This window comes from Polistes dominula, unplaced genomic scaffold (genome assembly GCF_049000335.1).
Source record: "Polistes dominula isolate Pdom_NZ unplaced genomic scaffold, Pdom_raw_medaka contig_12, whole genome shotgun sequence".
NCBI classification, from domain to species: Eukaryota; Metazoa; Arthropoda; class Insecta; order Hymenoptera; family Vespidae; genus Polistes; species Polistes dominula.
The window spans coordinates 4,171,233-4,186,532 of record NW_028301116.1 but is presented as its reverse complement, the minus strand read 5'-3'; the positions used below and the strand labels follow the sequence as shown (position 1 = coordinate 4,186,532).

At 24.3% G+C, this 15,300-nt stretch overlaps 1 protein-coding gene across 2 annotated transcripts in view; it reads right to left on the bottom strand.

The window, feature by feature from the left end:
• The window catches only part of LOC107068490 (carcinine transporter), a 27,220-nt gene extending 11,920 nt beyond the window's left edge, over positions 1–15,300 (bottom strand). Inside the window, exon 1 of one of the 2 annotated variants that reach the window (XM_015324924.2) lies at positions 14,970–15,300. The gene's annotated coding sequence lies outside the window, so the exon portion shown is untranslated. Of the gene's footprint in view, positions 1–7,348; positions 7,879–14,969 lie in introns of those variants that run through there. The other variant, XM_015324933.2, reaches the window with a different exon arrangement.

Genomic DNA, 15,300 nt, shown 5'->3' with positions numbered 1-15,300 from the left:
CAAAATTTTATTTGATTACAAAAATGATAGAATTTTCGAAGATTATGATAAAGATTTAAGAAAAATTTTGTTTAATAATTTTGGTGACACAAGATTGTGAAAGAGGATAATAAAAATCGTTGCAGATAAATGTAACTATAAATAGAATAGGGTAATAAAAATAATTTCAGTTATATTTGATTATAAAACACGGTAATAAGGAAACGTCATTGCGTTTGGGTTTATATTATTTGAGATAGCGATAAGATAATAATCATCTTATCTTTATTTCTTTAATGAAAATCATTGTTTCGCAATATTAACTTATATTCTAATTAATTCACGTAAATTTTATTCACGATTTTTAATTGTCTTTGCTATTATGAATAATTGAACGAGAAGATAAAAAATTAATTATTTTTATTTACTTTTCTTTTTTTTTTATTATTAAAAATCTTTATATAATTAAATTGAAATTAAAAACAACAAAATAATGCATTTTAAAAAGACGGTACTTTTTTTTGGGTTTGACAATAAATAATAAAAAATAATTTAAAACATTATATACGTAAATAATAAATAGATTATAGCAATTGGTTGCATTTAATAATAAAATATTGATTCAGTTCAAAAAACCTTGTAATTTCCAATTGAAAAATGATCAAATACAATTTGTACTCATTTAAATATAAAATATTACAAATTTCTATCAAATATTGATTGATCAATGAAATAAATTCAATAATAAAACTACAAAATTGGTCGAAAATTTAGATGCTCGGATGATAACAAAGATAAAAGTTACAAATAGAAATGAAAAGAAATGTCTACGATCTAAGATAAAATTTTAGAAAAAAAAAAAATATAAAAAGCCAAATTTAATAAGTTAAAAGAAAAGGACAAATTGTGATGAAAGTTAAACGTTTTGATGACCAAGAGATTAGAGAAATTAAAAAAAGGAAAAAAAAGATAAAAAACATTGACACGTGTCATGTATCAAGTTAGTTTCGTCGATTGTGGTTTATTAATCGTCAGGGTGGCATCGTTCTCGTTTCACATAAGAAAATAGACGAAAGTTAATTGAACGAGAATTAAGACGAATTAAAGTGAGACACGTCTTTTAATTCGAGTGTTTGCACGCATGCACTCACCCACATACGTGTACAATTAGTTATTGCGTTATATGTGTGTAAGGTAAGTAATAAAAAACGTTAGACATCTAACACGCGAAATCTGATTTAAAAACCCGCTTATCTTGAAGTTAAAGTGACGTTCAAGGTAATCATCTTTATTTTCTTCTTTTTTTTTTTTTAACGATGAATGAAATCATTTAATCATCGTAACGCGTTTTACAAAAGTTTATTATAATAAATGATAAGTGAAAATAAATTATGAATGTTTACGTATTTTGGATAAATATTAAGAAAGAAATAAAAAAATATAAAATCGAGACTAACTTAACAATATTAATTAATCAAAATGTCGGAAACAATTTGTAAATTGTTGATCGGATCTGTCAATTTTATCAATCAAAGGTGCATGTGTGTTTGTGACACGAATATCAATTTATTTTAATAATAAAAAAGATCAGTATTTAATGATAATAATTTTATGTCAACGTCATTTTTATCTTTTAATGAGGTCAAAATACTGTGAATTGAGCAAATATCTATTTAGCTATTTACATCTTTAGTTAAAACATGTTTCTAATTACATAGTATAATGTTTAAATCGTAATCTTGAATGATTAATTGAGAAAACAATTATAACCCGACCATAACTCATTTTAATCGATTGAAGAATCTATTAATTCGATTGATATAACAATCTTATCTTTTGAATGAAACGCATCAAAATTTGTCGAGAGATTGCAATGAAATAAAATTAAAAAAAAAAAGATATGAAAATAAAATATTTAAATAATATATATTAATTATTTTTATAATATAAAAAATAATATATATATAATATATAATTACTTAATAAATATAATATAATTATTAAAATAATAAAATTATTTATATAATTATTCACATTTTCGTTATAATTTTTATTGTCATTTTTTGTGTAATTAATTTGTTTCGAATAGAAAATTACTATGATCAAATTGATGACACAAAGAAACATATTATATTTATAAAATGATATTTATCTATTTATCTATTTCCATCTTTTTCTTTTTTACTAACGTTTCGCCGTGGTCATGGACGAGAGGGATATGAATCTTTCATAAAGTACTTATTTACAATCTATGTATTTATTACTGCAATGGTTAATTGGCACGCCTTGTTATAGATCGCGCGTGAAACGGATAAAAAATAAGATTAAAAAAAAAAAAGAAAAAAGAAACAGGAAGCAATGAAACTGCGTTACGCAACGATATTAATTGTTTTTTCAAATTGTTCGAGATTATTCTTTAATAGTTCATTCGTCAAGTTTTTGTATATTTATATATTTCAATTATTAATAATATATTTTTTCTTTCAATTATTACTATTATTAATTGTTAAAAAAAAAAAATAATATGCATGCGAGTTTTTTTGCCATTAAAATGCTTCATTAAATTCTAATTTCAATTTTGTATTTTAAAAATTAACATTTCTTCTATTTCTTCTCATTATTATTATTATAGTTTTTTAAGTGATGAAAATAATCTTAACAGTTGGTTTCTTTTTTTAAATCGAAAATCAAAGTATAACTATCGTATAATAGTTTATTTTCACGGTTCGTTCATTTATTTTCGTATCTCACTTTAAATTATAGATTTTAATATTTGATATCTTCACTTTTATCTGTTATCTTATTTTTTTTGAATTACAATTAATTGATAAAATCATAATTTCCGTTTCTGTATTTAAATTAAAAAGTGATATTCATTTTTTATGATAAACTGTCTTGAGAGTTACTTAATAAACATTTCGATAAGATAGATCATTTATTTCTTATTACTAAACACAACAAGTGTTTTTTTTAATAGAATAAAACAATGTAATGTGTTACTCATAGTTTTAGTTCTCACTTTCTTCTCACCCATTCCATTCTCATTTGTAAACAATCTCAACAATTTATATAGTTCTATCTCTTTCTTATATTTAATCTTCGTCAGTAAGTGGCAAGGACAACAAATTGAAGGATCCTTTTATTCAATTCTATTGTAAGACTTTTTTTTTATGAAATAAGCAGATCGATCACCAAAGATAATTATCGTGGAGAACAATTAAAATAACTTAGTTGTAAACGATTACAATTACGGTTTACACCAGACTAACGGAATTTTTTTACAAGAATGCGGATAAATTTATTAATCAGATTCCATTTAGTTTCGATAACTTTGTTCAATGTTCAAATGTGTTGTTGCAATTTTTATACAGGACCGTATTTTACACATTCTTAGAAATCTTAAATTGAAATTCATTTTATCTTGCACAAATCATTTTTATCTTAACTTATTAAATTAATTGTATCTTAACATAATCACAATAAATTTATTTTAATTCATTTAATGTATTTTATTTTTTTTGTAAAGGTATTTATAAACGTTTTATATTATTGTTATAAATAAAATGAAATTTTGTGAATAAAGATGATCCCCGAATTGAGATTCATTGTAGTTGATACGGTCCTGACAATATGTCACAGCATACAAGTCCTAAGGAAGAATCCTTTATTTCCTCTTTTAAACAAGATCCAACTATTAATTGACTTTAAGTTTTATCTCTTCTCTTTTATGCTTGCGAATTTAGTTAACGTCTCACGTTTCTTTAACACGTCATCTTGAGATGAAGACAAATAAGTGAATTCGAATGAGACGTTGATCGGTATCGAAGTATCAATCTTTTACGTTTGCCGTTAAAAAAAAAAAAAAAAAGAATAAAAAATTATTACTATACAAACGTAATTTTATCGATTTGTAAAATAGAAAAAAAAATAAAAAATAAATTATAATATTTTATTTTAAATCCCAAAATAGAAAACGGTATCCAATATATGAATTGTTTCTTTCTTCTCTCGATAGAAAATATATTACAATAATTCTTTTATCGATTATGTAAGATAATAAGGAATCACACACACACACACACACACACACACACACACACACACACACACACACACACACACACACACACACACACACACACACACACACACACACACACACACACACACACACACACACACACACACACACACACACACACACACACACACACACACACACACACACACACACACACAATTCTTACTAGAACGAGTTACCTTTTTTTTTTTATTTAATATTCACGTTAATAATATATCTTCTTTCATTAATATTAATAAATTTCAATTTTTGATAGGGGAGAGAAGTTTGCGAATGATCCTACGATAAAATGATTCGTCCTTGTACAAATACCATCGAATTTTTAACCAATAAGTTGATAGAACTTTTAGCAATGATTCAATATTTATTAAATTAATTTAATCGATACTTTCATTTTTTTCTTCTTTTTCTTCTCAATCATCTCTTTCCTTCTACTTTTATCTCTGTTTCTTTTTTTTTATTCATATTTTTTCATCTCTTACTTTAGTTTTTTATTCATGAAACTTTTTGTTCTCTGTGTTTTAAACTCGAGACTCAGAACGTTATTACATAACGAATATAATTATTGGATTTTGCAAACGTTTTTGATGGGACCCTATGATAATCCGTAAAATTATTTATTCAAGCGTATCATTCTGCTCGAAATAATAACAATTAATAACAAAAAAATCATCTATTCACGTTCACTTGGTAGAATAATACAAAAAATGTGCTTTCCGGAAGTACAATAAAAGTGTATTTGTTTCTCCATATGTGTATATGTGTGTTTGTATGGGTGTGTGTGTAAATGGAAACGTAAAACAAAGTGATATTTCAACAGTTAGCTATTCGACGAAAGAAAGGTTGATTTTATTTTCAAGGTAACTTAGACTCTTCCTTGAGTAGAGTAACACCTGCTATAATATTCAATTATTAATTATTCATATATCTATTTTAACATTTTGTTAAAATCAAATATTCATTTAACCTACTTACAATTAAAATTCTGCTCATTGATTTATGAAATTGAATGAGTTTGTAGATTCATAAAATAAAATTTCATTAATAATTAATCGAATTTATAATAAATCTTATTTATTTTTTATTTTCCCAGTTTTAATTTTAATAAACACGGCCTACTTGTCGGGGTACTGTTTTCTTTTTTTTTTTTTTTTGATGATGAAACATATAGTTAGAATAATTTAGAAAATATAATTTCACGATGAATGAATCTCGTGTAAACTTGATACATTTTATTGTAAAATGTGACATTAATTAAACAGAACGTTGTATAATCAATAAAGTTACCTAAACAAAGAAACACTAGTGTAGGAAGTGTTATAAAAAATAAATAATGAAAATAAAAAAATAAAAATAAAAGTAAAAAAAAAATAAAAAGCAAATCATTATTAGAAAGAAACAAATATTTCCTTGTTCTTTTTTTAAACACTAACTATTTAACATACTACTTGGAAGGGAAAATAGATTACTTTAAAAAAAAGAAAAAAATAACAAAAAAAAAAAAAAAAGATAGAGAGAAAAGAAGTAGAAGAATAAAATAAAATAATAAACGAGAGAAGTGAAGAATGAAATGACTCATGTTGAAAATACACACAGTCATAGATACATTTTTCGCGAACACGTTAGCCTTTCTATTAACAGCAACAATATAGCATTAACAGATTATATTTAATTCAACTAAACACATATTTGAAATATTCCTAATTCTCTTTGTCCTCTCTTCCTTCCTTTCAACTCCTAATTTTTTTCTTTTTAACACGTTTATATGTTAATTCATACAATGTAATAAACAAAGAATGTTAATACCTAGGTATAATATATTATTATAGTGATTTATAGAAGTATTGACATTTCCTTTTAATTCAATGTTTTCACAAATTATTTTACAAATGAACAATATGTTTATTTTAAAAAAAATTATAATTTAAAGTGAATTATATAATAGAATTGATTGATACCAAATTAATACCAATTTTTTAATCATTTATATTAAATGATATTTATATCAAAATAAAATATTCTTTTAGAATCAAATTAATATCCATTTGAAAGTTTAATTAAATGTTAAAATATGTTTGTGTGTATATAATAAATATGAAACTTCGTATTTATATATATATATATATATATATATATATATATATATATATATAGAAAGCAAATATAAATTATTTCAAATTTAAAATATAGACAGGAAAGGGGAAATATAGGGTACGAATATTCCTGTGAATCATTGTAAATATATGTTGACAAAGGTGTATTAATTAAATACGGATTTATAAATATATATATATATATATAAGTGATATTATCTTGTATTAATCATAAAAGAATAAAATCTCGTTTCAAGGTAAAACTTCGTAATTTTACGTGATCATGGAAAACGTATACAAGTGTGTATAAACTTTAATAGTCTATTTCAATATCCTATTATATTTGAACGATATGTTAGAAATATGTAAACACACATTAATAATACATAACGTACTAATATAAAAAAAATGTTATATTTAAATGTAGAAGACAATAAATAGTCTATGTTGGTTTCAAGGTAATGATTTGTCGTATCATTTCTATCACGTTTAAATTATTATGTAGATAAAATGTCAAACGTCATTTTTTTAATTATACCATTCGAAAAACTTCTACTATTTCCTTGTACATCTTTCTTTCTTTTTCTTTTTCCTTTTTTATTAAACAATATTAAATGTTTAACTTCAAGTTACGAACAAAGCACATTTTTTCGTATTCAAATGAATTGAAAGCATTTTGTTTTATTTCTAAATAAAGATCAATGAAAACTGTTTTCATTTACTAGTGAAAAATCTCGAATATTAGTAAACAATCTTTTTTTTTTGATCGAAGAAAATATTACTGAAAGGATAAAACCAAAATCATTCATCTCGGAATGTAGTTTAAACAATTTTTTCTAAATTATTTGTACAGTAAACATAAAAAATAGAAACAATAAATAACTCAGAGAAAAAAAGTATCGAAAAAAGTTAGGACAAGGAAAAACATTTTTCGTATCTATGGGAAATTTTTCCCATTATTCACATTTGTTTAGATAAGATCTATGATATGATTCTGTACACAAGACTTAAATCAGAAAAAGGGAATAAACGTCAGGGAGTAACTATTGTAGTCGATCGGAATGTACGGAATAGCACGAGGGGACCTTGGGAAGATATACCTGGGATTAAGAACCGGTTCAAGGACGAACGAATGGATGGGTAGTAGTTTGCAGTGTCGAAAAGTTCGACAAGATAGAAAATATTATATGTTTACCTGTTTGAATATACGTTTTACGATGAATCTCCCGATATAAATTTCTATATATATATTTCTTTTTTCTTTATGTTTTTTTCTTCCCTTTTTTCTTTTTTCCCTGTCGATATGAATATATATAGTCTCGTTATATTATCGTTGTTTATCACTCGGTTTTTTAGTTCGCGTGTATTATAGGTAAAAAAAAAACTTTCCCGTAACAATAATAATAATAATAATAATTATTATTATTATTAAATTATTATTTTTAATATATGTCACACTTTATACATGAAATCTTGTAGCACACGAATTTTATTTCTTTCTTCTCCGACAGTATTGAAGATGAAATAACAAATTGAGTTTGTAGACCCAAAAAGGAAAGAAAACAAGAAAGTTTTTTCTTATATAAAATAAATATTAGTATAATTGTTATAACACAAAAAAAAACGTGTTCCCGTGTTGTGCGACTTTTCGGTAAACGCTACATCGCCGTGTGTACTATCGCGTCGTCGAAACACGTTGTGTGTTACAGACTGTTCCATTCGAGAGCCATTGGTGGGGCTTTATAGTCTTAGTGACGGTACAGGATTTCCCCACCACCCAGGACCATCAGATAACTTTACTTACACCCGCTCAAGAGACGTTCCTCCCTGCGAAAGGCTCACCAACAAACAAACCAAGTCTTCTCAACACTGAAGTTAATGGTCTCTCTGTTAGTCTCTCTCTCTTATCTATATACATACACTTGTATTCTAGTTGCATTTGTAGTAGTAGTAGTAGTAGTAGTATTACTACCACTAACTAGTATTTATCGTTTGAAACGACGTCGTCGTGTTACGTTTTGTGTCGTCAACGTTTGCTGCTACGACTTTTAGTGACGTCAACGGTGAACAAGTTGCGGGAAATTTTATGACACTTTTCTTTCCTCTTCTCTTCGTCTATCACCTGTAATCTTTCTATTTCAATTGTAACAAAAAATTATTCTATCTATTTACCTGTGTTAACATCTATTTTCTAAATTTTCTTTAATAAACCTAGGAAAATCGTTTAACGTTGTCCGTAATCGTAACGTCATCCATTTTTTTTCTTATTGGTTTTATCAATTCTTGTTTTTGTTTTATTATTATTTCAAACCCGTTTCCTTTTTCTTTTTTTTTCTATCTTTGAATTTTATTGAGACTTGACTTCTTCCTACGTCATCGTCTTTCCGATTAAAATGACGACCTTCTCTTCATTTTCCTTTCATTTTTTCTTCTTCTTCCTACTCCTCTTCTTCTTCTTCTTCTTCTGCTGCTACTGCTTCTTCTTCTTTTTTTTCTTGTTCTGGTGAAAAAAGATCAGGGGAATGCTCGCGGTCGGTTTAGATTTCTCTCGAAGATGATGGATTTTGTGGTAAAACATTTATTACGAACGCGTAAAGATGCTAAAGTTATTCTCAACGAAGTCATATTAATAATAATATTATTATTATTATTATTTATTTATTTTAATATTGAGTAGCAATAAATTATTTAAAACTAGTCATACCTATTTAGATCTTTATTCTTATGATTTGTAGGTTCTGTTCACTTTTTAAATTATACATTTTTAGATAAATAATAATAATATGATTTCTTCAATAATATTTCAAATATTTATACTTTCTACAAATAATAGAATAAATTTATTTGAAATAGAATAAATATTAAAAACTTTCATAATAAATTTCCATTAGAAATCAGGATGATAATGTTAACAGGTCGCATTTGACGTAAAAACTAAACACGAATAAAAATTTCATCGAGAGTACTACTAGTTACATTTACGTAAAAGAAAAACAACATCAGTCAGCTTGCTATGTAGTTCGAACTCGGACTTTCCTGGTAGCTTTGAGAGTTGGGAATGCTTTACTTTCCAAGCATCCTCAGGCAATAATCAGAAAAGTCTTTTTTTCAGAGAATAATTAAATATAGTGATTCCCAATCGTTGAATATTTATTTATTCTTGGACACCTAACATAAATCCTGTTTATTAAAACACATATATCATTATTAATGTTAATATTTATTCTTTGATTTTTCGTATTCAAAATTATGAAATAAATGAATAAATAAATAAATAAAAAATACAAAATAACAAATAAATATATATATACGTATGTTGATATTTATGAAAATACGAGTAGATTAAAAAATCGTACGATCAACAGTGACCTTGGATAACTCGATAATCATTCGAAACAACGGCTTATTCAATTTGTCATACTATTCTAGCAAAACTAATTATAATATACGTTAGTAGTTAAAAAACAAAAAGAAAAAAAAATCTTTTTCCAGTTTCCAGTTTCCAGTTTCTATTTTATCCATTTACCGATAAAGGAAACCAATGTAGAATAAACGCCATTGCAGTCGATCCGTTCCAAGAATTAGAACAATAGCCTCGAGCATTTCAAATCGATGAATATAACTAATAATCCTCGCGTGTAATGAACAATATTGTTTGTAAACTCTTTTATTAATAATTATCGTCAAAGAGTGATTCCAAACTCATTAACGTTATCCGCATTATCGAGCATCAATTTGATCTGTTATTAATTTTCATTTACATTATTCTTAACATTCTTTTATTTCTAAACGTAAAAATTGTACGAAGGACGTAATAACAAATAAATTGTTGTTTAATTATTTTAATTAATTTATCCATTGATCATCGTTCGTACGAACGTATGCACGTTTATCTTGTGTTGTGTTGTGTGTGCATGTTTGTATGCATGTATATTTATGGATTGCTTATTTGATCAAGCGTGACAAAGCAACAATTGAAAGATTGGAAGTCTTTGTATTTTTTTTCATTTATTGTTCTAGACTTATAAATTATGAGTTTGATGATTAAAATAGTCGTTTATGTGCATTGAGATTAAATCACGTAAGACGATAAGATTTCATCCAGCTACCATTTCGATGTTTATCGTATTGAAAGAGTTAAAGGCCTGTCGAAGGACAAGGTATTATGCAAATTTAAAATAAACATTCTATTGCAAAAAGTTAAGGACAATGTACTGAGTATAATGTGTGGTAATATAAGAATTTAAAATAAGGCATTGATATCACTTTAACTTGATTTATATACTATTGGTATTACGTCTATTTACTGTTTTTGATTATGCCATTTTCATTTCTGATGCAATGGTAAAAAAATATTACTTAAGGGATCGTAACGAAAGAAAGTTTTATATGAAGTGTTTTTTAATAGAATATATATATATATATATATATATATATATATATATATATATATATATATATATATATATATATGGATATTAAACATATATTGTTATCGTTATTATTATTATTATTATTAATATTATATATATCATATATTATATTAATTATTAATTATATTATATTTAATACATATTATATAATATATATTGAATTAGAGATATATATATATATATATATATATATATAGATAGATATACATATATAATTATAGATATAATTAATTTAATTGTATTTTAATAATAAATATATGATATATATTTTCTAAATAAAAAAGATATTTATATCACATATTAAATTAAATAAAAATATTCTAAATATGTAATAAATAGTATAAATATATAATATAATAATAATGAATATGTATATAGTAAAAAATAATATAATAAATTTGTCATTATTCGTTTGATAAATAAAATATCTATAATGTGTAACAATAGTTATGTGTAAAATTAGTCAGTAATAGAAAGATATATAAATAAATATATATTTTATTAATTATTTAGTTTATTCACATAGAAGAATCCAAAGCAGATTTGATGGGGAATGATATAGGTTAAGTGAGTATCATGTTACATTGGCAAGTGTTAAACAGTGAAAAACGTCAAAGCTATTAACAAGTGTGTATTGAGTTATAGTTCTTTTATTGATACCATAAATTATAATGGACGTGTTTGGCTTCCTATCGTATTATTGATTACTCTCGTGACCATTTCTTTTCTCTTTCTTTCTCTCTTCATCTAAATAAAAGTCATCGAGAACCCTATTCATATTTTCGATCGATCATACGAATTGACAGGGGACAAACGGATTCGTTTAAAACTTACTAATACACACACACATACACAAATATTTATACATCCTTCAAAAATTGCATTTCAATATTCTATCATAACGAATACATGCTCGTTTTATTTTTCATAAAGACAATCGATAAGAAAATTGACCCTTTTAAATGAATTCAACAGGTTTTTCCAGTTATCAGAGAGACTCATGGTTTCATCTTTCAAAGTTAGTATATTTGTTATACTATACTAAACATTCTCAAAGATCAAAAAAATCAACTCAAACAAGAATTTCATGTTCACTTTTAATGTCAACGATCCTTTCTTTTGTAATTGTCATAAATACATTTGTTTTTTATTGGATCATATCAATATTATGATCTGTGTTAGATTATTTCCCAAAATTAGACGTATCATACTTTTAAATTAAAAAATATAAACAAATTATCATTTTGGATTCTTGATTTGCACTAATTATAATAATAATTATAATAATAAGATTATTATATCAAATTTTTTCCCTATTATTTTTAAACGGTAGTATAATATCACTTATAATATTATTTATATGTAATAAATGTGGTCTTTGGTTAAAATAAAATATAAGATATTATTATTATTAGTATAAAAATTTATCAGTATTTAAAAAATTTTATAAATAATAATGTGATTTGTTTGACCTAATCATAATTTAATTTAATGAATTGAAAAAATATAATTTATGCAACACTATATAACATTAATTTTAATAAAAATATTCAATAAGTAAATTTATTTCTCTTATTTGTAAGAACGTAAATTTGATAAATATGATTTTTCATGATTAATAAATTTACAAAAGTAATTAAACGTAACAAATTTAAAAGAATGAAATACAAAAATTTAATTCCCATTATTTGTATAATGTAAGTAAATATTAAAAAAAAAAAAAAAAACCGATAATTTAAAGAAAACAATTAACCAATAGTGTTCAAATATAATTAAAATTTACTTTTCATTAAAAAAGTAATAACAAGAAAATCTGATTATTCGAATATATAGAATGAAAAAATGATCTTTCTAAGAAAATATATTTATGTAGTTTAGAAAACAATTTCAATGTATGGTGTTTTATATTATTTTGTATTCGTATTCGAATAATTACTAATTCAATTGGAAAGAATGATTCATCAATTTGTATTTAATCCCGTACTCGATATTTGTAAAGCTTCATTGAACGATAAATTTCGTTCTATGCATAAAATCTTGTGGTTTTAATATTGCACGTGTTATATGTTTGCATATACAGAAAACAAACGTAAACTTACTATAGTTTAAACGTGTTGAATATATTTTGAAATATCTTGAAAATTTCTATTTACATTGATGATTAATATTGAATAAAAATATTATTGATATCATTTCGTATTAAAATCATGCATTTATTAAACCGAGTGGAAATTTATCATTTTTCGATAAGTAAATAATATTTACTTGTAGACAAGTTTGTACTTTAATTCTTCTTATCATTCGAAAGTTTTATCTAGAATTTATCATTGAATTTTTGTTTTGTGTTTTGTTTCGAATTGAATAGTTAACTTAAGTAGATGAACAATCACTATGAAATATCAAGATTTATTGTTTTATTTGACTTTTTCGTAACTTATATAGTTTTCACAATTGAAAATGGCATTATTACGAAATGTCTGCAAAGCTTTTCTCTATTATTGCAAATGTTTGACAATATAAGATAAAAAAAAAAGATAAAACTAATACACTTCTATAATATCTATACAAACTTATCAAAGTTATGAAACGTTTTATTTGTACAAAAAATTCAGTTCAAATAATTAAAGATTACAGTTAGTGCAAAGGGAGGGAGAGAGAGAGAGAGAGAGAGAGAGAGAGAGAAATTGTGAGCTTTAATTTCTTTTTCTTTTTTTTAATAAAACTTTAAAATTATCTTATCAATAAGTTGGAAAAGTTTATATCCAAATTTCTGATTATTGTTTTGCAATATTTTAATAATCCTTGTACAAACCTTGGGGCCCATGTTGACAACACTAAATTATGTGTACATAAAAAACATCAGATATCCCTGAAAGTAATAATCCGGTGTATTAATTTTTTTAACACAATGGAAATCTTTTGGAAGATATTATTTTATGAACTATTTATTTTCCATGTTTGTTTTTACTTAATCTACTATAATAAAGGTTTACAATATTATTAGATAAAAAAAATCTTGTTTACGCGTGCACACGTAGTTAAATATAAATAAAAGAACTATATTTAAAAAAAAAAATAAAGAAAAAAAAACATTTAACGATACTGTTGATCTAAATATTTTGACCAATATGATAATAAATGTTGACCATGGTTGCAGACGTCATGGTAGGCTAATAACAAATGAACTGATAGAAAGTAGCTATTAAATACTTTCCGATAAAACATACTCGAATATGATATGTTATGTGATAACGTGAATAAAAGTAAAAAAGTTCTTATTGCATATATTTTTTTATCATCATAACTTTGCCATGTAATCGTGGCTAAAATATATTAAATTTTTTATTTTAAAATGTTGCATAACTAATGAATTTTTATGTATTTATTTTTCTTCATCGTCATCTTCTTATTATTTTATTTCTTTTGTTACATACAAATTTGTTGCACGTGCTTAAATGATTATTAATTGCAGAATATTTGCATTCAAAATCACAGAAAACTACTTTACCGACGTTCTTAATTTCACATTGACAAGGTCGTTCTTGTGGATCTTTTACGGTAATTGTTTCTTTTTTCTTTTTTTTTTATCTTAGTCATTATGATAATTATACTATTATTATGAAATTGATAAGAACATTTTTCGATAAATGTTAAAAAAGAAAATCCTCATGTATTTGCGTGTCACAAAATAAAAAAACCAAAATTATTTTAAATATTAAATATAATAATTATTGCACGAAATTAATTATTAAAGATACGATGGAAAGGAAAATAAAAATAAAAAGAAAAAAAATTTTGCAACATGACATAGCAAAGTAGGGAAAGTTTCGAGAAACATTATTAACATCGATGATTGTTAGATCATAATTAAAATAGGTTAATTAACTAGTACAAAACCAAAAATCATTTTACAAAATAATCGACGTTCAAAATATATTTTAATTAATTATTAATTTAAAAATATTATATATTTAAATTATTTTATTTATAATACGTATTTTTTATAATATATTTTATTTATATTAATATTTAAAATATTAATTTATCTCTTATTTATTTAATATTTAGTCAAATAAATAATATGTTTCGTTTAACAAGGTTTTGTCGTTTAACGTTCCAAAAATATTTTTTCTACGAAAACAACAAATGAATAATAATAATTTTGTATTTTTATATAATTATTTTAAAAAAATAAAAAAATAAAGAATATATGTAATTATTTAAAAATATCTAAATAACAAATTTTGAATTTATAAACTTGTCTGATAAATAATATATATGTATAATTTTTGTATTACTAGATGAAAATGATTTAAAAAACAATTTTAGATTAAAGAAATGAAATTAGAATTTGGAAGGGGGAAAAAAAAGTAATGGACTTACTTTAAAATTTGTGAGATCCCCTTGAAATAAGTTTTCCTTCTTACTGCTGTCAAGGAATCCAAACAGCAGAGACCATTGCCACTTCACTCATCGTCAGCTAACCTTGCACTAAACTACATCGTCGCGGTCATGCCGCGATAACAAAAGTTACGAACGTATAGAACATATTTTAGAGACCCTGCGTTTAATCGGTACACCGTTAGTAGGACAACAATGTCTCCCATCCCCTTCTGCATTATTTTCTAACGAATAATCTCTTTTTATTCTGTAACATAACATTTTTCCTATTTTTTGTTTTGTTTTTTTTTTTTTTTATTGTAATACTCACGAA